This window comes from Spermophilus citellus (genome assembly GCF_964194105.1).
Source record: "Spermophilus citellus genome assembly, chromosome: 2".
Classification (NCBI taxonomy): domain Eukaryota; kingdom Metazoa; phylum Chordata; class Mammalia; order Rodentia; family Sciuridae; genus Spermophilus; species Spermophilus citellus.
Genome location: NC_138183.1, coordinates 137,873,282 through 137,896,910, shown reverse-complemented (window position 1 = coordinate 137,896,910; position 23,629 = coordinate 137,873,282). Strand labels below are relative to the sequence as shown.

Genomic DNA, 23,629 nt, shown 5'->3' with positions numbered 1-23,629 from the left:
GGTGAAAGACTGAAGATACGCTCACGTGAGCTTTTAGGTAACCCCAATTTCATACTTCGTATCTGATATTTTTCTTTAAAATTTACGCAAAACCTACAGCTTTCCTAGAAAAGGCACTCTTTCAGGAAGACCCGAGGCAGCGAAGCGTTGTGCAGGTATCTGTACAGGTGCTGAGCTCCTGCAGTCTCCGCCCTAGGGTCAAGGCTGCGTTCCCTTCCTGGAAAGCCAGCGAGGGGCTGCTGGGAAGAAGACCTTTCAGCGAGGACGCGAGCAGCAGGTCTTTTAGCGTATCCTTAAATGTTAGTGGAATGAATACACGACGGTCTTTCAAATGCTGATTATGAGGTGACAGGAAGCCCCCAAACTCGGAGAACTCAGGAATTTTATCTTGACACAGGATCGCTGCCCGACGTGTTTTATTACACCCGTTGCCATACATCATGCCCATTTAAAAATAAGATACAAAGGACTGTACGGTGTGTTCACAGAGAAATACGGCGCGGGAGGCCCTGTTTAACTTTACCAGGGCTGTGTCCTGGACGTGCCTGAGCGGCGAGCAGAGAGAACACCTCTCGGGAAGAATTCTGCCTCCTCAACTGGACGCCCGACCCAGGCTGGGCACAGCCCCTGGCTCGGTTGCGGCGAAGCCCGCTCGGACAGGCCTCGGTGGTTGGGGGCAGGTCAGCGGAGACCCGCATCTGCCGCCTCGGCTTCCTGCGGGCAATGACTCCCACGGCACCCTGCGGGCGGCGTCACCTCCAGCCAGTTCGGAAGACTCCCCCGAGGCCGCCAAACTTCCAGCGCCCAGGTCGGGATCCAGCGATGCACACTCATGGTTCCGGCGAGGCTTCCTCGCAGGTGATGCGCGTCTCCTGGGAAAGTAGAAAACGGAAAGTTATTTCCCCGCCGCTAGGCGAAGACCCGCGCCTCTCCCGCTCTCCCGGGGCCGCGCCTTCCCAGCCGACAGGTCCCCGCGCCGCGACTCGCCGCTGGCGCCTGCAACGCAGTGCTTCCGCCTCGCTCCTCCCAGCCCCGGGCGGCGGCGCCGCCTCGGCAAGGGGGCCGGCGCTGGCTTCTGCACCGCGGGTCGCTGCGACCCCCCAGCCGTCCCGGGCGGGTGCCGCGCAGGGCCCCCGACAGCTTTCGCCCCGGCCGGCGACGCTCAGGCCCCGGGCGCACGATCCGAACGCCGGTGGGCGTTCGTCGCAACTCGGGCAAGAGGGTGAGCACGGCCGGGTCCCGGCCGGCCCTGTCCCTGCGAGGGCGGAGCGGACCGCGGCCTCGGGCGGCCCCTCCCGCCGCCCGCCTGGGAACCGCGCACCGCTGCGCGAGCCGCGGACGGAAGGGCGGCGCGCGCACCCGCGGAGGCGGGGCTAGGTCCCAGCCGCGACCAATAGGAGGCGGCATTCCCGGACGCCGGCCAATGGGAGGCGGCGGGCGGTGCGGGGTCGGTGCCGGGCGGCGGGCGGCGGCGGGAGCCGGCGAGGAGACGGAGCAGGAGCCGGAGCCGGGCAGGAGGACGCAGCGCTCGCCGCCCGCGTAGCCAGAGCTCCTGCCTCCGCAGTGCGCCGCCTCCGCCTGAGCGCAGCGCGGAGTCCGGGCCGATGGGCCGCGCGGGTCGGCGGCGGTCGGCGAGGTGGCGGCGCGTCCTGCGCGCGCGGGCCGTAGCGGGTCCGGGGACTGCGGCTCTGAGGTGCGTGGCGGGCGCGGGGACCGTCCCGGGGGAGCCGCCGGCTGGGCGGCGGGCGCGCGCGAGCCGGCGCTGTGCTGGGAGCCGGGGGCCGCGGGTCTCCAGAGCGCCGGGCGACCGGCGAAGGGTCGTGCCCATCGCCGCGCGCGGGCCGGGGCGGATGCGGCGGCGAGGCTGGGCGTGCGGGCCGGCCACCTTGCGGGGTGGGTCCCGGGGCCCGCGGGCCCTTTGTGAGCGCGGACCCGCGCCCTCCCGCGCCGGCCGGCCCGCGCCCCACTGCGTGAGGGATGTCCCCGCGCGCGCCCTCAGATCAATCTCAGCTGCGCCGCAACCCAGGAATCAATTGCGGCTTATCCTCCCGAGCGAGAGCCTGGAACAAGTTGGCGTTGCCCCCCGGGAGGTATTTGTCATCATTAACCTGCTTCGCCGAGATAATTCAGCCCGGGGGTGACTCCAGCCCGAGTGTGGGAAACGGCGGGCGCGCCGGGCGGGGAACTGTGCTCCCAGGACAAAAGGGCACTGTAGACCTGGGGGGCTTTGCTTTGAGTTTGAGAGTTCGCCTTGGTGTGGACAGGGCTGGCTTAGAAAGGAAAACCAACAAACAAAAACCTTGGCGACTTTCATGGGTTTGCTCAGTAAGTTCAAAATAGTCTCACAAATTTTTCTTTTCTTTGCCTCTTTTGTCTGCAGTTTTCATTTCTAAACTTTAACACTAGATGGCTTTCTTATGACAAGCCTTTGGTAAACTGCGCATTTGAGTTGCCTATCTGCAATCTAGATTGTGATTTTTATAGTCTTACAAGTAGTAATGAAAGGAAGAAAATTTCCAGGGTTGTTGACTTTTCTTTATTTTAATATTCTCTTCCCTATAAGAGGTATACAAACCAATATTTTGCAGGCTTGGAAAACTGTCCTTTCATTTCTGGCATTCCCAAAGGTGAATTTCAAAGGAGAACTTGATTACCGTGATTACATATTTAGGAATGTCTTTCGTGTTTTGATTTATTTATGGGGGAATTCAGTTATTGGGTGGGCTTTGTAATTCTGTTTAGATAATGTTTCCTCTTATATGATCTTGCGTTTCATATGTCTCTTTGATAATTCGCGGGAAAGGGCAGTCTTTCTTGAGCTGTGAGCATACACTGCAGGGATTGTTCCTGGAGACCAGCTGATGCATTTGGGAAGAGGTGCAGTTGGAGTGTGTCTGCATGATTCATACCAGGGATTGTGTCGGGCAGCTTCATTTCCTCTCCCCAGATGATGTTGCATCTTCATTTCTGAGCACAAACCTTTTGTGACAGGTACAATTGCCTGTAGTTGACCGGTTTGGCGGCAGCCGTCTCCCAGTTATGCTGTTAAATACTTGATTCTAAAGCAAGAATGCAGCAGCCTGTTTAAATCCTGCCTTGGTAGGCAGACTTATTTATAAGCAGGAGAAATATCTTGAAGTTATCTTTATAGCTGTCATTTATTGTGTGCCTTGCTCAGCGTAAACTATGACACATTGAATTTGTTTGTTCTAAATTAGAGTGTATTCATAAGTAGCTGAAGGAAAAAATAAAAGCTACTGAGCAAACATCTGGGAAGTAGGGAGTGAAGTGAAATGAGGAATAGCTTTTTATCAGTACCCACCTGCTGCCTATAGATGGGGTGAGGGGAGTTTGGGCAAGACGCAGTGCAAGCATTTGGTCCAGAAAATAAAGAGAGGGATACACATGTGGGGTGGAGCTTCTGGCTTTGGAGCAGGGCCTGGTATTTCCCCCAGATGGCTTTTTTCGTAAAATGCTTTCTATGTTTTTAAGTGTTAGGCTTTCTTAAAGAGCTTACATTTTATTGTTTGTAACTTTTAGCTAATAGTGAAATGATCAGATTGTCATGACTTGGCATCTGTGACAGTATGGTAGTTAAAGCTGTATAACATGGGATTTGGACGTTTCTTATTTTTTTCCCTTGAGGCTGGGGTTCCCTGATACCTGAGCTCAGTCAACAGCTGTCCATCTTGGAATCTATTTATCTGAGGCAAGGGGAGAAGTGGGTTATTAATTTTGAAAATCTGTCCATTTCTGAAAGTGAGGAAATAGTAGCAGGTATCTTGAAGGAGTGATGGTTTGGTAATTAAAACTTTGGACATCAGAATCCTTGACTGCATCATGGAGAAGAACTGCAAGTTCACCTGTGTGCAGCCCCTGCTCCCCAGTCCCAAGGGGTCAATGCCCTGGTTACCTTTTGGAACTGAGTAGTCATTTAGTGTTTGAAGAGCTGACCTTCTTGCAATGGTGCTTTAGGGTTATAAGCTTCCAAAGACGTACTAGGTTGGAAGAAAAGTTAGGCTGTTACTGTTAACTGAAAAGCTTAGCTCTTCTTCTCTGTTTTAAGCCTGAGTAAAGTAGGAAGCAGAGCTCTAAAGAACCCAGGACTGTGGCTCTGCTGCTTCTGTCAACACAGCTGCCTCCCTTTCAGGGTGGGCAGAAGGCACCAGGCAGGGTGGTGGAGGGGTGCCGGGGGAGCAAGCTTCCTCTCTACTGCTTGTCACAGACGAGTTGGGATTAGTTATTTCCACAGTCTCCTTCAGTACCAGAAGTTTAGGTTGCTTTATTGTTTAAAATTATCAGTAATGCAAATGTCAGGCTGGGATAGTTTATGTTTTCCTGATTGTGTCTTTCTTGGTCTTGCACGTTTGTGTTTGAAACCTGTTTTGGGTATTAGCTGCTTGGTTTACCTTGAAGTCAATGATTCAGAACTTTTCTATTCCAGTTGCATTTACCTGTGACCCCTTTTAAGGAGAGGTATCTGTCTGGTAAGAATTTAAATGCCTCACAAGTTCAGGGATAATTTATTTTGATCCTTTCTGAACTTGATTCATAAGCTTTGTTCTGAAGAGCAGAAATCCTGGGATGGGGCCAGGTCTGACCAGCTGTATGGGCCCTCTTTCCTATAAGATGTCGTGTTTAGTGTGATTGGCTTCTTGCTGTATTTATCCCTGTTCGACCTTGCATGGCAACCTGAGTGTTGGGAAGGAAGAGGGTATGCAGTGAGTGTCATTGTCTTAGCATCTCTGGGTCAGAAAGGACCTTAAAGGTTATCTTTTCCTTATTTTACACTTTCTATTTCCATCCTCCTGTAAAATTAAAAAAAAAAAACCCACAAATTTTAGGGATGGGCATATTTGTCTGCATTTAACATTGTTATAGAAGTATATTGAAATTAATAATAGCAGTTACTCTCATCATCTAAGCATTTCATCAAGATGTATTGATACAACCAAAGGTTGTATATGCTGTCAGACTGCGGGGGGCTCTTCCCATCTGGAGAGAACATCTGTACCCAGCTACCTGCACGCCCATGTGCCCATCCGTTCTCCTGTTGTATGGAGCACTGAGAATGTCCCCAGAGGACCAGGATGTGGAAGTCATGGACAGCCCGGCCCAGCCTTCTTCAATGCCTGAATTCTCTGAGGTGGTCTTCTGGCAGTACCCAGGCATGGCCAGTAAGGGGTGGGAGTGCTACCTTTTAGATGGCCTTTAGAACTAGAAAGGTTTTTGACTTAATGGGATTGACCTAATTCTACCTGTTTATCCACATTTTACTGTCTTGGTGGCCTTTAGAACACATCCTTTTATAGAGGTAGTTTAGTTATGGAACAGTCCCTGTAGGAGCTGGGCCTAGGATCCAGTACCCCACCTGCCCCTGACCTTTCAGAGTAGAGCAGGAACATCCTTTTTGGCCACCTGCTGCTGTGCTACTGTGCTGCTGTGCTCTGAGTTTGCATTCGCTTCTGGGCTTCTCTGACTTGGTGGCTTTCTGGCCACCAGCCCTATGCTCTTTGTTCCCTACTCCTGCCATGGTGTGCCAGACTTTATTGGGCTTTATTTTGGCTGGTTCCTCCCAGGGTGCTTTGGGAATTTGATCCTGTCACTTAACACCTTTGCCTGTCCTCCCAAAGAAACATGGTGCATGCCTTAGCTCAGTATTGTCCCTTGGGCTGTGTCCTGATGAGCCTGGTGAGCTGGCTGAGCACTAGCAGCTGTGTCCCATTAGCCACAGGGCTCCTTCCAGGCTTACCAGGGTCACGCCTGGGCTGGGGGAAGTGCTGCTCCATTGCTCGTGATGGCCACCTTCCGCCTTCCCGCACAGGGTTGTGAAAGCGTGTTCTCAGCTGCTTTGCTGGTTCTGCCTACCAGGTTGCTATGAGGAAGAAGCGAGTCATTCTTTATGTGTCCTTGGTAAGTCAAGCCCTGTTTTGCATATAGTTGGTGATTAGGAAATAATACATGTTTCATGACTGAGTGACTAGAAACTAGGGGGCCCCATGACTTCTGAAGACCTTGGGGGTACCAGAAAGGACATAGGAAAAATGAAGAAGTCTTGAACTTTCTCAGCCCATTTGTCATATCATCCTAGTCATGTAACATGTATAAAACTTAAATGTAGTAAAAATACATATGATTAATAACGAAAATTATAACATAACATAAATTAAAACAGTCACATAGATAAGTCCTTGGTAGTGATCTCCAACCTATTTTAATACACCTGAATTAATTTTGTTGCAACATTTACAGAATAGAATCCTTGGGACTTAATGGGAAAGTTTGCTTCTCAGTGTGGTTACGGTAGTATTTTGAGTTGCTTCCCGACAGGGGGGATGGGAGCCACAGTCTTGTCCTGTTTTCTTGGTGCTTTAGTTTATACACTTTTTCCCATTTCCCAGGTAAATCTGCTTCAGCCGTAGGGCACCTGAAGCTCTGCCATGTGGGTGCTCTACTTTCATCCTTGCTGTTGCTGCCTTTCCTGAGAACGTGGCAGGAGACCAGCAGTCCAAAGGCTGCTGTATGTGTCTTCAGTTACTCTTAAGTTACCCACTAAGTCAAAAAATCTGAATAAACCATCTGAGCAGTTAAAAATTGTTTCTTTGAGAAATGGGAATGTTGGGCAGGCCAAACTGCTGTGTGGGCTGAGAAACTTTTGACTGTTGGCTCTGGTAATCCGTGTCCCCAGCACAGCACTATTCTCACTGTGTCCCCAGGTGTCTTGATGGTTCCTTGTGCAAGCAACAGTGGGATTCCGGTGGCCCAGGAGTAGCTCTGGGATGTGGTTCCTGTTTGTACTGAAGGTTCTAATAGTGATGTTAGGAATTACAGTTTGATCCTTCCTGCAGAGAAAATGCTACTGTTTCAGCTGTTTAATGCCTCAATCCAAGGAACAATGGTTGCTTGGAAGTAGGTTCCTGAAGTTTCTTCCTCTGTGCATCCTAGCTGCACAGCCAACTCCCAGATGTCTATACATGTGGGCATATACATGTACAACCTTGAATGTGCACATGTGTGATATACATGTGTGCATATATGTACCTTTTGCCAGCCGAGACATCTTGCACAAGACAGTGTATATCTCATGAAGAATGAGTAGCAGCGGAGGTGCCTTCTATGTACCTCAGTGTTCATTTGTCATCTCTTGAAATCTGTGGCCCTCACTTGGAGCCGCTGCTCCACCACTCTGCCTGTGGAGCTCCTTCCTGTGTTTGAAGAGTTTCTAGGTGCCTACAGCCTCTCAGGGGAAGCTCCACTCCTCATGGCCCTGTGATTCGCATTCATTATTTTTCCTAAGGGCCTTTCTGACATTGGCCTGTATTTCCCCAGAACTGTTGTGGTTTACATGGTTTGGGCTTTGATTTGGAGGAGAATGATGTCGTGGTGCTACCTCCTTGCCATGACCAGAGCTGTAGAGTGCTGCAGTTGTGCCCTCATGAATGAGAGGAGCATCTACTTCATCAGGCAGTTTTGTTATTCGAAGGTCATTCTAAGTCATTTGCTTGGAATATTGGGTCTCTCCACCCATTCAACAGTTCTGAAGGCCAAGTGTGAGGAGACTGGTGTTCTGGCTCTGCAGCCTGAGGACCACAGGCTGGGTGGCGCCTGCTCTCCCTTCTGTCTGGCAGGGCTTCCCCTTTACAGGTGCAGAGGCTGCACTTTAAAGGGGAAAGTGGCCCTCTGAACCTTATTAGTTCTTTCAAACCCAGGCCTCTTGATAGCACATCCAGAGCTCCCCACTCTGCCCTGCAGCTGCCTGCAAGAAGGGGGCCCTCAGTTAATTTCTGTGGGAGGGGAAACAGGAGGGCAAGGAGTAGAGCAGGAGTGCACATGTGCAGTGTAGGGGCCCACTCACTATCCCTGGGGTTGGCGGGGCTGCCTGTGAGCTGCAGGTTCTGTGTACAGAATGCCTGGTCTGTAAGCCAGTGCGCTGTTATCAGCGGGGAACGCTGTGTTTGGTGGACCGAGCCAGGCAGTGCCTTTATTGGGAAGCTGGTGGGCTCTTCTGTGGTCATGCAAAGAACATTTCTTTAGCCTCCCAGTCTTTGCCAAGATTAAAGGAAGTATAAGAGGAAAACAGTTTTTATTTTGCATTTATACTTGGCTAGATTTGCATAATCTTTGTTTAAACCAATTGAATGTGAATCCCTAAATAAATTTCAGGCATTTAAATATTTAAAAGGATTCATCTACAGTACTTTACTCACCCAAAGAATAAATGCTTTCAACAAAGAAAATAACACCCTTGCAGATGCAGCCCATATAGACTTTGTTCACCTTGTCATTGAATTATAAAACATTAATATCGAAGCTGGATTTGAACACTCACTGAAATGCTTAGTTGGCACTGTGCCAAAACATTGTTCCCCTGGTAGGAAACAGGACAGTTTGTTTAAAACTGGCGTTTTGCCAGCCGGCGTGGCTCTGACGCAATCACTGCTGCGCTCCCACGGATGATTTTAGGGCAGTTAAATCTGGGATGTCTGTTGGCGCTGTCACAGTGTGTGTGGTTCTGTCAGGCTTTCTAAATTCATCCCTCTGCTTGGCACCACAGCCTGGGTTCTCGGGGAAGTGAGCTGTGGAGCCAGGGGATGTGGACCAGCTGGGCTGTGTGTGAGTGCTGGGAGGTGCCAGGCCAGTCCTCAGTCTCACCGTGGAAGAGACTTTTCTGGGCTTCCTGCTTTCTTGGAGCAGGGATATCTCCGGTTTCCCTTGCTGTTCCTGCCACGATTAGTTTGTTAAAACTGAACCTTAACCTGCTTTTCTGGAGAAGGTAAAATGAAGGAGAAGGATGATAATTAAACATACAAACAGGCCTCTTCCCTTCAAGCTTTGTGGAGCATCATAGAGAAGTGAACTAGAATTTCATGCTGTTGCAGAGGACGGAGGTGGGTGACGGCTGCTTGGTGGCCTTGTCTAATTTGCTGAGTTTCCTGGACAGCAAGGGTAGTCCACTTTTAAAATGAGGATGGGGTCCCCACAGTCTCCAGGTCATTTTACCCTCTGGCATTCTGCCATGGCTTCTAGGAATCAACTATGTGTTGCAAATGCCTCACTATAAAATCTCAAAACACGACCCTGAATTGAAAATATTATACTGTGTGTAGATTGTCATGGCATCCTAGGGTGTGCTGCCCTGAGGGCAGAGACATTGCTCCATCGCTGTCTCCAGCCCTGGGCAGAGTGGGACACAGTCAGCAAATCAACCAACACCTAAGGACTTCAGGCCTCAAAGGGACCTGTGGGTTCTCCTGTAATGAATCTCCCCATGTTGCGCACTTGGAGAAGAGAATCTGTAACTGTGAGGGCTGTCGCCTGTGGAAGGGCTCCTTAATAGGTGAGTAGCTAGTGCCCACTCAGCTGTGAGTGTCTTGTGTATCAGGAACAGGTTCCTGTATAAATGAGAACTGAGGACAGATGGCACCACACTTCTTCTGTTGGACATTCTGGGAGCTAAGAACGGTGGGTGGGTGTGGTCAGGGGTCATTTGAGGGTCGCAGTGGGACTTGGGTTGAGCTCGGGAAATAGTTAGGTCTTGAGTGCTTTCTGGGGTCTTCCTGTCCTCTCCTGGTTCTGTGGGGACCAGCAAGTGCATGCAGGGGTCTCAGTTGCCCATTTAATCCTGGGACTCTCACTCGATCTTGCCTGCTCAAAACCAGACTCTTCTTTTGTCTGGTTAGTTTCAAGGCTCCAGAAAAGGACTTTATTGACAAAAGCAGCAGTCAGGAGAAGCAAGGGGCAGCGTCTCCCAAGAGCTGACGGTCTGCTCTTTCATGGAAGATGGGCAGTCTGATTTTTTTCTTACAATTTGTAAAATGTTATAGAGTGTGTCATAAACCTACAAGAAAAGTTACTCTGGATGCACCTGAGAGATAAGCAGTACTTTGGTATGAAATAACTGAGTCTGTTTCACTTGTTTGTCCAGAGAATCTACATACAGTATAATATTTGTAATTCAGGGTCGTGTTTTGAGATTTTATAGTGAGGCATTTGCAATATATAGTTGATTCCCAGAAGCCATATATTTTAGAGTTATGCCATCAATCAGTTTTAAACTGGCACTTAGAAAAGACAGCTGTGGAAAGTGGCAGTGTCACTGCATCCCACCTGTTGGTGGGCTCTGTGGGCTGTCCTCCAGCTGCCCATGCTGTCCCTTGGTTCACGTCTACTTCTGTGTCCCAGGAAGGAAGTGCTGGAGAGATTTGCATCCTCATTTGAAATCCAGAATAGGACATAGCCACACATGCTTTCCCTGGACATCTTGCACAGAGATTTCTAATCTCTCTGTAAGAGAGTTGAAAGTATCTTGTGGTGTGGGGACCCACACCCGCCACCCAGCCCCTCTGTGGCTGACACTGGACTCTCTTGTGTCTGCCCATCTCCATCTCCCATTCACCCCGGGGCCCTCTCCTCCTTTAGCTGCATCTCCTCCTAAGTTGCGCACACCACATCAGATCAGCTCATTACAAAGCACTTTGGCACACAGGTGGCCAGTGGATTCAATACTTGCATTATTTGAGGTGAAATTTATGGAATGAAATTCACAAATACTTAGTATCAGTTTGGGAATGTTGATAAATCCATACACCCATGTAATCCATACTTTTGCCAGAATATGAAATGTTGATACCACTGCATAAAATTCTCTCCTGCTTCTTCCCAGTCACTTTACTACCCCCATGCCAGGAAATGACTGCTTCTTTTTCTGCCATAGCTAAGAGTTGACCCGGTGAATGAAGATCAACCTAAGTGGGATCCTGCAGTTCGTGCCCTTTTACCCACCAGGTTTGCTTTGCCCTCCACTGATTGCTTGCCCTTTTCGAAGGCTGTGTTGGTTGTCAGATGATTTTGCATATGTCTTGGTGCATTTCTGCTTCCCTTTTCCTGCAGGGATGTGGTATCCCATCTGGTCTGGTCATTTGCCCATGGGGTCCTTCCCACTGAGCTTGGGGTTGGAAGTGCCCACTGTGGGATTGCTGATATGTACTGCAGGCTCACTGTCCTGGGCAGACTTTGCTTTTGGAGATGAGCCCTGCCACAGGAGCTGCTTAATTGTGAGGGCTGCTTGAGAGTCAAGGTGAAAAAAATATACCTGTGTTTCTGCAGAGCTGATGGATCCTTTGTAGCTCAAATGTAGCAGTTATTAAAACAAAGGTTTCCTGAGTTCAGTTTTATGATATGAGGAGATTAGCCAACTAGACCTGAAGAACCAGATTTTAAAGTCTGCACCGAGGGGGTGTTGCCTGGCAAGATAGAATCTGGTTGACTTGTAGGTTTCAGGGCCTCATAGCTGCCCCTTGAGCCCTATGCTGCTGAGCCTCTGGTGCCCTTAAGCAAACTGGTTTTCGTCAGCTGTCCTGGCTGATGGTGGTTCTGCGTGTGCCTTGTGCTGTCAGCATGGAAAGATTCTTGAGGGGCTGGATTGATAGGGTGATCATCCTCCCTGCTCCAGGGACACTTCTGAATGTAGTGTCAGACAGGACAGAGGCAGGCTTTCTTTTTTTGTTTGTTTGTTTTTTGTTTTTTGGTGATACTTGGGATTGTGGGGATTGAACCCAGGGGTACTTTACCCCTGAGTCATGCCCCAGCCCATTTACTTATTTATTAAAATTTTGAAATGGGGTCTCACTAAATTGCCCAGGCTAGCCTTGAACTTGGTGATCTTCCTATCTCAAATTCCCAAGTTGCTGGGATTTTAGGTGTGTGTCACTGCTCCTGGCTAAGAAGCTGTCTGTCATGAGTGACAACCTGAGGTCTGGCGTGTGGGCACTTCTCTCTGGTTTGATGCTTTCAACCCAGGTCCTTCCATCCACCATCTGTCTCTGTCCCAGAGCTTCATTCCAGCACACTGAGTAGTCTGCAGTGGTGGGCCCAGGAAATGGGTCAGTTGAAGGTTTGGTTCCCTGGATATACTTCACTTCTGCTCTTTCTCCTAGGGATGACATGTCACCTCTAGTTGCTAGGGAATGCCTTGCAGCTGCCAGCCCTGGGCCTGGGCCTATGGAGTAGCATAGTGTCTTTCGGTTCTGCCCCGCCTGGTGTCTGGCGATGCCTCATTTGATGCTGGTGCTGGTATTTGGGGCTTCGCTGGCACCTGCTTCTGTGGTAGGATGAAATTCCTTGTGACGTGGAGACCCTGGCTTCCGTCCTCTGATGCCAAGGCATAGATGCATTCTGAGAGGATCACAGGGATGCTCCATGGGTATCCAGAGGCCTCTTGCTTCCTCTTCAGGAGCCTCAGTTTCTACACCTGTGAACGGGCAGCCATTGACCGACCCTGTGGTGTCCTGAAGAGGGTCAGCTGGGTGGGGCACCTGTCTGCTGGGCACTCAGGTGTGTGCACTTACTTTCTCTTGGAGCAGGTGCGGTTCTGGGGCCTTGGGCTGTGGGGCTAGACGAGATGTTGCTGTCTGGTGATTCTGGATGGAGCAGGTTGTGTGATATTTCTCTAAATTGGTTTTAGCTATTTTTTGTTTTGTGTCTTTTTTTTTTTTTTTTGCTGTTGGAGGCAGTGGTGCCACCCTCTGCTCTAGACTGTGGTGTGGTTTAGTTCTGGCTAAGGAGACTGAGGTTGCAGACAGGTGCCAGAACTTGGGAGCAATGTCACTGGGGCGTGGGTGGGCATCATCGAGCACCTCGTTCCTGGTCAGAGTCACTTGCTGAGTGGAGTCACAGTGCTTGCTTACAGGTCTCACAGGGGCCTGGGGAGCAGAACCCTCTGGCTTGCATGCTGCTTGGGTGCCTGGGGCCAGGCACTGTTAGGAGCTGGGGTCTGGGAAGCACTTGGCCTGTGATGAGCTCATACCACACTGCTTCCACCTGAAAGGAAGCTCACTGGCTAGCACTTTGAGGGACCCTTGAAGCCAGTTCTAACCCATTGATGTGGCCACTTTGAGGGCCACATATAGCACATCCTGTGCTGGGTTCCAGGACAGCAACATGTGGCCAGTGACCCTAGGTGTCAGGGTGTGGCAATGGGGTGGGGCCACTGTGCTGGTCCTGCATTGAGTCCTAGGTTACTCTGTGGCTTCACAAGGATGTGTGGAGCTGCCAGACCAAAGCATCCCTTCTAGAAGGTCAGGTCTTTTTCCTGGGTGCTGGAGAGAGCAGGCTTTGCTCCTGTGCTCCAGGCTGAGAAGTTGTGTCCAGCTTTGCCCTGAAACTTTTATTCTGATGGTTGGAGTGTTCATGTTCTGGAATGATGATGCACAAAAGAATACTTGGTGATAGGGCTGCATTTGTCACTTCCCACTAAAAATTTGTTTTGAACTCTTGTTTGAAACATGACATTTAAATTTTTCTGAGGTGGAAAGGTGAACGGGCTCTGTCACGGGAGTGCTTGTGTTTGGAGAGCCTGCATAAGGTGTCCATCCCCCTTCTGTTGCTGCTGTCTGCTGGGGTGCACTGCTGGCAGGTGGGGGATGCCGATCTTGCTAATTTTTGCCAGGGACTTAAGCACGGGTGGGTCTGGGGAACCTCCCGCTTGAGGGGAGCACAGCTGCTCAGGATGGCTGAGCAGAGGCACGGTCTTGAGCCTCCTTTGATTTGGTGGCAGTGGCTGTGGGTAAGCAGCTGCAGAGGGGGTGTTTCTGACTCTCTAAGGCAGTTGGGAGTTTCTCACATGACTTGTGGGCAACAAGAGCTGTGGCCCTTGACCGTGTGTGTGGACTCTGAGGGCTGTGACTGTCTCAGCTGGAATGTGAAACTCATGGGTGAGTGGGACTGGCCTGTGGTGTAGGGAGTGATGAAACCACGTGCCCGCTGGAGCCAGGCGCTAGATTCTCCTGTAAGGGTCCTACTCACACCCACCTCTGCCCTGGTAGCGCTGCTCCCTCTGTTGGAGCTTTTATCTTTTTCTGCTTCCACAGGCATTGTGGGCACAGGGTTGGTGGTGTTGATTGGTATGTAGCTGGATGGGGGTGGACAGGAGTCCTGCACCGGGCCAGGTTTCTCAGTCTGTGTCCATGGGAGTGGGAGGTGCAGGAAAGCTGCCAGTGCACTGGTGATTCTAAATGAGGTACTCTGCCCAGCGCCTTTCTGCTCAGTGCTGTCACTGTTAGACTCAGAACAGAGGCCTGCTGGCCGTGCCTCTGGTCCTGTGGGGATCTGTAGGTTTTTGCATTCAGAGCCTGCCTGGCTGCTTGCAGCTTAGAGATGGGGTGCATTTCATGAGTTTAAAAAGCACATAGCATCTGAAATATCATATTTTGTGCTTCCTAAGCTGAGATGAGCTAACTCACTCATCAACATTTTTGGCATTAATCAACATTATTGAATTATAACTTAATTGGAAGTTTCCAACAGCCTGATCCTTCTAATCTTGCTTTATAGTAGTATTTCTGTTTCACATTTTTAAATCCTTGCTCTGTTCTTCAAGTTTAAATTCTTGGTGACTTGTGGAATTGTCTGGACACAGTTCTGCATTTGACACCTCGAGAGGCTACATGGTACACTCTTAGCTTGGGGAAGGTCCTCTGGACCCCATGGGGAACATAGTGCTTTGTGGGGTGCCTGCCATGATGCTCCTGCTCCTTGTGTGAGCTTCTGCAGCTTTGCCACTGTTCCCCTCAGGGTTTGCTTCAGTGTCCTCTAAAGGTCCTATAATGTCAAGGCTCCTCATCTGATTGAGGCCTTAGCTGAGATCACAGCATCAGCTAGAAGTGAGGGTTGAAGCTGCTGAGCTGTCTGCCTGGGTGTTGTGCCCATCCTGTGCCTGTGTTCAGGCCCCTTCCCTGGGCCCTGATGCGACCCAACTGCTGGGGATGGATGTGGGTGTGGTGCCTCCTGTGGCTGGTGTGGGGTGACGGTTGCTGCCCTGCATGTGTGCAGGGCCAGGGGTTGTTTGTGTGCTTGCTTATTCTCTTGTTTTTAGAACTCGGAGGCAGACACTGGCTAACATACAGGTGTTTAGCTGTGTATAGAGTTCTCTCTGAATTCCTTACATCTTCCATTTGAATAAAACGACAGAAATCACTGAGGTGGATCTTCCTGCTCTTGTCCTCTGTGGCCCTGGCCTGAGTCTTGCTGCTGCTTGAGCCCTGGAAGCCTGCTATGTCCAGCCCCTGCTGCCCTCCTGCCTGCACAGAAAGCTCCTCTAGGTCAATGCAGGCTACAGAACTTCTCTGTGGAAAGGACCTAGGGAGCTTCTCTTTCTCCAATTGCAATCCTGTGCAGGTGGGTCCTTCTGAGAACATAGTGAGGGCTAATTATTAAATAGATACAAGTGATTGGACACATTTCATCACAAGATGGAAATAAGACACACTTATAGCTTTGTTCCTGAAAGTCTGCTCGAGAGAAATGAACTTGGGGACAGCAGCTCCTGTGACTCTCAGTTGCTCTGCAGTTGTGACTAGATTCATGCTGGTAGGAGCTCAGTCCCCACGTGAAGTGCTCTCACCAGGCAGCCATTAAGCAGGTTGGTATTGGAAGGTTTCAGTGTGGGAAGTGGCTTCTTGCTTGGTAGCCAGTCAGGCTTGGTTGACGCACAGCTTTGTGGGGGAATGCATATCTCAGCAGGCACCTGTGATAGACCCTCTCCTAGAAGTGTCCATGGGAACTGAAAGAGATTCTGAAACAGTTCCAGCAAGTTCATTCTTCATTTAAACTTTTATCTGGAAGACAAACAATGTTGCATTCCTTAACTTACCCTATTCTGTCGGCCAAGTTCCTCTGTCCTTTGAGCATGGTGGAGTCTGGGTGTTGCACTCTTCTGCGTTATAGTTGACAGCTAGTTGTAAAATGTCACCATCATGATGCCATCCTCATGGTTTCAGTCACGTGCTCATCACTCAAGTTCTGCCACATCTGGTCTGGTCTGTGGGTAGTTTGTGTATGAAAATTACCTTTCAGAGGATCAGGATAAAATTTTGGGGCACAAACTACTAAAAGAGGTTACTTTTAAAAACCAGCTGCCCCTTTTTAAAAGGGAAGGGTGTGGGTTGCTGTCAGATCATGTGTTGACCTTGTGAAGACTGGCCTATTGCAGACAGTGGGCCAGGAGTTCCTGGGAGGATTTATTTGGGGGCTGTGATTTAGAATGTAGTCATGGTATTTTGGAGCCCCTCTGCCTAGTGACCCCTCTTCCCATGTGAGCCTGCCTGGGTGACTGCTGTCTGCTCTTCATTGGCATGGATGTCTGACCCACGCCTTTCCTTTTCTGGGCATGCTGGTCTGTTCTGGGTGCACATGGAGCGCCTCAAGTTTGTGGAATATGCAGGATGAGCACACAGAGGAAAGCCTTTATTAACTTGAGTTACCTGCTGACACCAAAATGCTAAGTAAGCTGTCTTTGAGGGAGAGGACCACATGCTTGGCTAAACCCATGCCAGGAGGGTGGAGGGAGGGAGTGTGTTGAAATGGGGCACGGGCCTTGTGTTCCAGTCTGTTAATTTGTCTTCTGTTGTTTTGGAGTCATTGCCACATGCAAGTGGCCTGTCCTCTGCAGCAAGCCCCCACTGGACATTGGCCTCCTTGCAAGAAGCTCTGTCTAAATATTCTGTGTTCCCAGCAAGACGTGTGCGATTGCCAGGTCCCTGCACCTGTGCCTGAAGGCCCTTCCAGGACAGGCCGAGAGATCAGAGGAGAAGGGTCAATACTGCTTCCCAGTGCTCCCTGCTTCAGGTATGGCTTCTGCATCTTCTAGGTAGAGCTCTAGTTGTATGTGGGTTTGTTTACCCCAGTGAAACCACATAAGGATACTCAGCTTAGTGTAGGTTCTAGTGTGAAAAATATTGGCAGTAAAATGGACTTCTGATGTTGTATGTAATCAAGTAATTTAAATCCATTACATATCTTATAAGGCTATTTAATAACGTGGAAAAATGTTTGTAGAATAGTAAGTGAAAAAATTTTCTTACAGAGTAGTATATATCTCAGCTTCCCAGGAAAATCAACAATGCATATGTATTGTTCAGACAAAGATACATTAAAAATTTGTGGTATTACTTACATTTTATGTTGTGTTACATGTGTATAATTATCTTTGTCCTTTTGCACTTGTTTTCCAGTTTTTCTAAAATGAACATACTAATTTTGCAAAAGAAGAAGCATGCTATTAAATTATTTGAATGACTTTTATATTTCTTTAAAAATGATTAATCTATCTCATTATAGTTTCCTGGTTCAATATAAGTTGGGTTGATTTTCTTGTATTATGCAGTCTCCCTTGTGCTATTCTTTTGAGTGTATATAACAGAAGTTTTTAAGGAACGTAATTAGTAAATATTGACTAGCCTTCTACTCCTGAATGTTCTCAGTACCTGTTCTTCACCACGAGAGCATCTGTAGTCTGTTGAGTCTCACATAGGTAGATCTCCTTTGAAAGTCATTTGCTGGTCTTGAATGTTGGACCTTAAGCATCGTGCTTTTCCACCTTCTAACTTATTTCTTTAAACTCGTTACATGAGAAAGAACATATACACATGTATAATTTTTAAAAAATATTTTTATAAGTTATAGTTGGGCACAATACTTTTATTTTATTTTTCTATTTTTTATGTGGTGCTGAGGATTGAACCCAGCACCTAGCACGTGCTAGGTGAGCTCTCTATCATTGAGTCACAACCCCAGTCCAAAATGTATAATTTAAAAGCATTGAGATTAATTCCAGGGTATTTTTTAGTACTAAGGAGTAATGTCACAGTTTATTGGTGAGGCACTGAAGGAATTACCACAGCAACGTCATTTAACCCTCACAGTTCCATTCCTCTGATGGGGCCTGTGAAGATCACGGGCAAGGGGAAGTAGTTCCGTGTTGCCACCAAGCGGCAAGAGATTCTTGGCATTTGCTTTAAAAATACCATAGAATCTCTCTGCTTATCATTGGAAGCAGACATACCTTGACTCAGATCATTTTCATGTCTTTTTAGCAGAAAAATTGCCAGCCCTTTGATACTATGCTTTTTGACATTTACATTAAAAATAAAAATTAGCTAATTTGTAAGTTATAAGGTCTCAAAAGTAGTTCATTACTCTTTCACGCCTGTTAATGCTTCTATTAAAATTCTGAAATGGCTTATTAAATTAAATGCAGTGTCAAAGGCTAATTGTCTCTCTGTGAATTAGCCTGTGTGACATATGGAAGCGTGATTTAAGAACCGTGTTTGAGTACTCTGAAGTCAATTCTTAGCATCAGAGTGCAATGGTTTAGGACAGAAAGCTTTAGTGGATGTTGAAGTCCATTCTCTTGTCGTTGCCAAGGACACCTGTGCATACACACAGTATTGACGTGTTTGCAGTGGTGTGAACCTGGGGTACTGTGTGGCTCAGTGCTGTCGGGCAGCTGAGATAACTGTATCTGGCCCAGCACTGTCTCAGGCAGCAAGCAGTAGGGGCACCCGTCTGTGGGCACACACGGGCAGATGCTGGTGACATGTGTGAGAAGTAGCACTGTGCTGTTGGAGACTCAGAAGTCTCTTCTTATCTTTATAATTTAAACAGCTGCATCCCTGGAGTCAGTATAATCTCAGTGAAATGGGCGCAGGGTTTGGAATACCGTGTTCTGTCAGGTCTTTGGACACCTACCATGGTTTAGGTACAATGATGACCCAGGAATTATTGAGCTGGGTACCCTCTTGGGCCAGCAGACCCCAGTTTCCACACTGCTGCCTGGAGCTAGAATGTGTGCTGGGAAAGGCAGCCGGGAGGTTCTGGGCCATGCTCACAAAGGTGCTTTTCTGGTGCTCGGCAGAGCAGCTGTGCCGAGGTGCTCCTTTTGTGTGCCACTGAGCGCCTGGTGTGTTCCCAAGAGCCCGCAGGCTCAGGCTGGACCTGGGAGCAGGTGGCCAGGAGGGCACAACTGTGACCACCTAGAAAAGCTGAGCAAATTTTGGTGAACGTTTTAAAGTCAGAAGAATTGTGTTCAAGGAGTGCTGTTCCTCTCGGTGATTCGAGCCAGAGTGCAGGTTGGAGAGGCATGGCTGGGACGTTCCCTCTTGCTGTGCAGCCTATGGAGGGTGAGGAGCAAGGTCTGCAGATGCCATGTGCCTTTCCTCTGACTGCACTTGATCCCTGCACTGGAATTGGGTCTTCTGCTTGATCGGGGCTGGGAGGGAGCTGCTGTAGCTGACAGGTGGCCAGAGGGCCGGCTGAGGACTCTGATTAGTGGGCTCCTGTCTTGCTGCCTGCTCACTTCCCGTCTGTATGTTGAATGCCTCTTTCTGTTGAATACCTTTACTTAACAGGTGGTCAGAAAAGGGTCACCTGGACTCTTCTGGGGGTTGCAACTGGAGCCCAAAAGAAGAAACTCTTGATGAAGATGTGGTGCAGCCATGCAGCTGCTGCCGGGGCCTAAGGACCCCCTGTGGATCTGCTGTCCCCTGGGGTGGTTGGCATCTGCCAAGGGAGGGCTGGCCCTTAACCTTGCCACTGTGCTCCCAGCACCCCTCCAGCCCCTGTGCTGCCAGCTCACTTCCTGGGCACAGACCCCTCTGTGACCCTTCCCGACTCTGTAGGGCTGTGGCTTGCCTGTACACCCGCCCTCCTGGCCTTCTGCTCCTCTGACCCTCATGTAGCCTCTGTTTTAACACCCCAGTCTTGGCTTTGGTGGCACTTCTCTCACTGGGTCTCATCCTGCACCTGCTCATTTCTGGCTCTGCTGGGTTCCATGGTCGTCTTTCCCTCTGGATGAACATGTCTTTCTAAGGGGCTTCTTTTGCTGTCTCTGAGGTGGTGACCTCGAAATCTTCACTTGGGCGACCTTCTCATTGCCTCTCAGGTGATGTTGGTTTCAGGAGCTGAGTTCACCCTGGGTCTGCTGCCTACCTACCTCTGCAGACGTCTGCGCCCTGCTCCTACAGTTGTGCTGTCATGGCCAGCCTGGCATGCCTAATTGGAGCCCTTGTCCCCCTGCGCTGTTCCTCCTCCACCGCAGCTCTGCCTGCTCACCTCCCGGCCTCCCCCTGTTGGGACACTGGGACTATCTTGCTGTCCTTCTTGGAATGGAAGTAGCTTTCTAGCCTGGTGTGTGCGAGGGTGGCACCTGTGACCGCTTGCATTCAGGTTGTGCAATTCCTTGGTCTCAACAGCTATGTCCTGTGTGCTCAGACCTGTGATGCTGGTGGCTGCCACATGGACAGCAAATGGGGAGGTTTTTCTGGTGGCACAGGGCTCTGTGTGGATACCCCGCACGGCTGACATCCATGCTCGGCTTATCTCTTTGACAGCTTCATCCTGCACATTGCTACACACATGCTTTCTGGGCAAGTCCAGCTCTGCCCTCCCTGCTCAGAGCTGCCCCACTGCTGAGCAAACAGGAACCTTGAGCCCACCACCTCTGCACCCATCCCCTGCTCAGCATGTCTGCGGGCCACTGCTTCTTCAGGTGCACCTGCGCTTGGTCCTCTGGTGACACATTCTCAGGCCCTGAGACATCTGCATCCTGGCTGGCCTCCCCAGAGGATGCCTTCTCTGCAGGCGTGGTCTCAGATGTTTGTCCTTTGCACTCTGAAATAACATCTTAAATGTCACATACTCTGCACATTTCTGGGGACATGTCACACATCTCACATTTAAGCTGTCTGTTTTTGTTACTAGAGGTAGACAGTAGCAGATATGAGGCTTGGCCTGGTTGGAGTCTGTCTTTCCGTGAGTCCAGAGAACTGATTGTAATGGCTGATTGGAAATGTGCTTGTGGAGGATGTAAATGAGGTTGTGGCTGGGTAGCCCCAGCACGGTGGCAAGACTGCCAGGTGTGTTTAGGAACACTCCGTCATCAACCCATTGACTTCTTTTTTTTTTTTTTTTTATTGGTTGTTCACAACATTACAAAGCTCTTGACATATTATATTTCATACATTAGAATCAAGCGGGTTATGAACTCCCATTTTTACCCCAAATACAGATTGCAGAATCACATCGGTTGAGGGGAATGGGATAACAAACATGGAGGGAAATGAATTACAGTAGATGGGGTAGAGAGAGAAGATGGGAGGGGAGGGGAGGGGGGATAGTAGAGGATAGGAAAGGTAGCAGAATACAACAGTCACTAATATGGCAGCCCATTGACTTCTTGTGTCCTGAATCCAGAATCCCCACATGGGCTGAGTTTCCCAGGGATTGCCTTTGACACTCAGAGCTGGATTCCAGAGGCCAGGTGGGTCCTGATGGACTTCTTGATGCTTGGCGTTCTCAATTGTCCTGGGCCAGTGACTGGAGGGTTAGGACTGGAATGCTGCAGGGAGGTAGGAGCTGGGGAGAACGGAACCATGGGCAAGACAGGGCTGCTGGGCCAGTTTTTGAAGAGTGGCAAGTGGAGAGTGAGGGTCTGGACACTGATTCCTTGAGCTGTGTGCATGGACCCTGGGGCTTCCGTCCCTTACATGCAGCCTGAAGGACAGGGTGGTCTCTGTCACACAGGTCCCTCAGTGGCACCTGCTGTCCCTTTGCAGTGTCCAGGGAATCGCTCTGGAGCTGCTCTCCCTGTGAGTTGTGTCAGAGTCTTAAGCTGTGCCTTTGGGAGCAGTGGAAGTACTTGTGTCACAATGCCCAGTGACTGTGTTTACGGAGGCCTGTGTGGTGTTGGCCGTTGTGTAGGATGCGATGAAGGCTGTCTGACCTGGTGGCTGTCTGGTGTCACATCCGTGTCCTCCTGGAGTGGCTGCCATCTCTGCTAGCCTCCTGCCCCCTGCAGAGCGGAGCCATGGTGAGTCATTCACTGCCTGTCAGGGAGACCATGCTGTCTCTACATGCAGGCTCCTTTGTGTGGATCGCCACCTGTGTTAGGAAATTATACACAGGCACTCCTAGGCAAACGCCAAAACGAGAAGCTTCTTTCTGACAACAGATAGGTTCTTGGTCACCCCGAGACGTGGTTCCTCATCTCTGCTCGCTTGAACACACTTCGCAGGCCGTGAGGCTTGCTGAGATGAGGCCTGCTCTCTCACATGGAAGCTCAAAATAGTGAGGATGTGTGAGTCAGATTTTGTTGTTGTGACAAAAACCTGGAAAATAACAACTTGGAGGAAAGAATTGTCCTGGCTCATGTTTCAGGTTTCAGTCCACTGTCCACTGTCAGCTAGCCCTAGGGCAAGAATCTGGGGGAAGGAGGTGGCAGAGGGAAGCTGCTCACTGCATGACAGCCAGGAGCAGAGAGAGGGAGGGGCAGGGGCAAGACAGTCTCCAGAGACAGAACCCCAAGGCCCTGTGTCTCCAGTTTCCTCGCCTCCCAGTAGTGCCATAAGTCAGCAAGCCATCAGCCAGGTCGTACTCTCACCATCAGTCACCTCCCAGGGCCCCGCTGTGGACACTGCCTCCCACTTACGAGCCCTCGGGGGACCTTCTGGATCCAGACCATGGTGGAAGTTAGAAAGACTGATTGGACAGTGTTGATCTGGGCTATAGCTTACTAGGGAAGGTAACTGGAAGAAAGCTGATTTCTTGTTTTCAGATGCTGCTTAATAGAGCACAGAAATGTACGTTTGTCACTCTAAACGCTGCCCCTTCTTGGGAAACCCTCAGTGGCCACTGTGTGTATAGCCCCTTCTATGCTGAGCACCCGGTTCTCAGATGTTCCCAGGAGGCAAAGCCTGCAGAGTGGTTCAAGCCTGTGAGAGACAAGCTCATCCATCAAGACCCAGAGAATAGCCTGAGGCAGGAGGCAGCATGGAGCCAGGCTTTCACTGGAGGTCCTGCAAGATAGGGTTTCTGGGGACAGGTGCACCCAGAGCAGTTACAACCAGCGTTCCCCCCACCACCACCATGCACAGGGCCCTCTCCTTTCCTCACTGGCTGAGCACTGTAGGGACACAGTCCTCTCAGATATCCCCTGGTGTTACTGCTGTCCCCTGCTCGGTTACTTAAAGAAATGTGCCTTTAGCTGTCCCCATCTCCCTTTGACCTCTGGTGGCAGGAGGCCTTGTTGGGGTGAGTACACTGGTTGGTCAGGTCAGCCGGCCTGCTTGAGCTTCCCTTGCTCCTGTTTGTCAAGGGTCTGTGACCGCCATATGCAGGTGTTAACTGTGGTGACTATTTGTTCCATTTCCCTTTGGCATTTTCTTTTTACATCCCCAGTAATTTTACACTGCAAGCTATAGGCTGAAAATTGAGCACTGGACTTTCCAATTCTCAGAGGGCCCAGGGACCTCTCAAGGAGGACAATCACTCTGGCATGGGCCGGTGCCAATGGCCAGCTGGACTCTGTGTGCGTGCACACAGAGCCCAAGGTTTGCTTTCTGATGGTGGGTGCATTAGTCTGAATAGCACTTTGAGAAAGGTATTTCTTGTCTGGGATGGAGAGATGCAAAGCAGACAAGTGACTGGTTTGTTGGATGCTCTTGGGCAAGTGTTCCTGCAGAGCTGACCAAGATTGGCAGTAGTAGTCCTCCTGCTGGTGCTGAGTGGCCTCCTATGGGGAGGCTCAGGCCTTGGCTCAGGGCTGCTAGCACAGATGGATTTTCACAGCCCTGCCCAGGGCTGCAGCATGGACCCAGGGGAAGCTGGCCTCTGCTTTCAAGGGGAGTTCTGCCCCAGCATGCAGCTGCATGGGCCTGTGGCTTCCCCCACAGTTTCCCATATTTTGACTTAAGGGTGCAGAACATGATGCAGCTTCCAGCAACAGGTAGGAATTTGCCCCTGGTCACCGTGTCTGCTGCTGGGGCTGGTCAGCTATCAGCACTTTGCTGCCCTGGCC

At 50.0% G+C, this 23,629-nt stretch overlaps 1 protein-coding gene across 1 annotated transcript in view; it reads left to right on the top strand.

Annotated features, from left to right (window-relative positions):
* Nucleotides 1–1,607: 1,607 nt before the first annotated feature.
* The window catches only part of LOC308641595 (signal-induced proliferation-associated 1-like protein 2), a gene marked incomplete at its 3' end in the record, with an annotated part of 83,144 nt that continues 61,122 nt past the window's right edge, over nucleotides 1,608–23,629 (top strand). Inside the window, exon 1 of the mRNA XM_081280263.1 lies at nucleotides 1,608–1,693. The remainder of the gene's footprint in view (nucleotides 1,694–23,629) is intronic.